Source organism: Arachis hypogaea, chromosome 5 (genome assembly GCF_003086295.3).
Source record: "Arachis hypogaea cultivar Tifrunner chromosome 5, arahy.Tifrunner.gnm2.J5K5, whole genome shotgun sequence".
Taxonomy (NCBI): Eukaryota; Viridiplantae; Streptophyta; class Magnoliopsida; order Fabales; family Fabaceae; genus Arachis; species Arachis hypogaea.
The window spans coordinates 65285146-65286616 of record NC_092040.1 but is presented as its reverse complement, the minus strand read 5'-3'; positions in this window follow the sequence as shown (position 1 = coordinate 65286616).

Genomic DNA, 1471 nt, shown 5'->3' with positions numbered 1-1471 from the left:
ATTTTTTTATTTTTTATTCACCGGATAATCCTAACCCGGACTGTTGACGTTTTGTTGCTAAACTTATTCACAAATTAAGAATAAATTAATTTTGAAAATTTAATTTTTTTATTTTTTTTGTTTATTGAATATTGTTGTAATGTTTTATTTTTCTACTATTAGAATAAAAATTTATTTTTTTGAGATTAAAAATAAAAAAATAATAAATTTACAAATTCGTTGTTTACTATATATTGCTGAATTTTATTTTATTTTATTTTTATACTTTAATTAGAAAAAATATTTTTATAATTTAAAAAATCAAAAATAAAAAATTTATCTTTTTAAAATTATATATTTTTAAAAAAATAAATATTTTTATTTTTTATTCACCGGATAATCTTAACCCGGACTATTGACTTTTTTTGTTGTTAAACTTATTCACAAATTAAGAATAAATTAATTTTGAAAATTAAATTTTTTATTTTTTTGTTTATTGTATATTGCTGGAATTTTTTATTTTTCTACTGTTGGAATAAAAATTTATTTTTTGAGATTAAAAATAAAAAAAATAAAAAATACAAATTCGTTGTTTACTAGATATGGCTTAATTTTATTTTATTTTTCTATTTTAAATAAAAAATTAAATTTTATAATTTAAAAAATCTAAAATAAAAAATGTGCTATTTTTAAATTTTAAATTTTTCAAAAAATATTTTTTATTTTTATTCACTGGATAATGGTACACCCGGACCATTGACTTTTTTTGTTGTTGGACATATTCACAAATTAAGAATAAATTAATTTTAAAAATAAAAATTTTTAATTTTTTTGTTTATTGGATATTGTTAGAATTTTTTATTTGTCTACTATTAGAAAAAAAGTGTTTTTAGGTTAAAAATAAAAAATAATAAATTTGCAAATTCGTTGTTTACTAGATATCACTGGATTTTATTTTATTTTATTTTTCTACTTTAATTAGAAAAAATATTTTTATAATTTAAAAAATAAAAAAAATTTATCTTTTTAAAATTTTAGATTTTTTAAAAAAATATTGTTTTATTTTTTATTCACCGGATAATCCTACACCTGGACTGTTGACTTTTGTTGTTGTTGAACTTATTCACAAATTAAGAATAAATTAATTTTAAAAATTAAAATTTTTTTATTTTTTGTTTATTGGATATTGTTGGAATTTTTTATTTTTCTACCGTTAGATAAAAAATTATTTTTTTGAGACTAAAAATAAAAAAAATAATAAATTTACAAATTCGTTGATTACTAGATATGGCTAGATTTTATTTTATTTTTCTATTTTAAATAAAAAATTAAATTTTACAATTTAAAAAATCAAAATTAAAATAATTATCTTTTTAAAATTTTATATTTTTTTAAAAAAATATTTTTTATTTTTTATTTCCGAGATAATCCTACACCCGGACTGTTGACGTTTTTTGTTGTTGAACTTATTCACAAATTAAGAATAAATTAA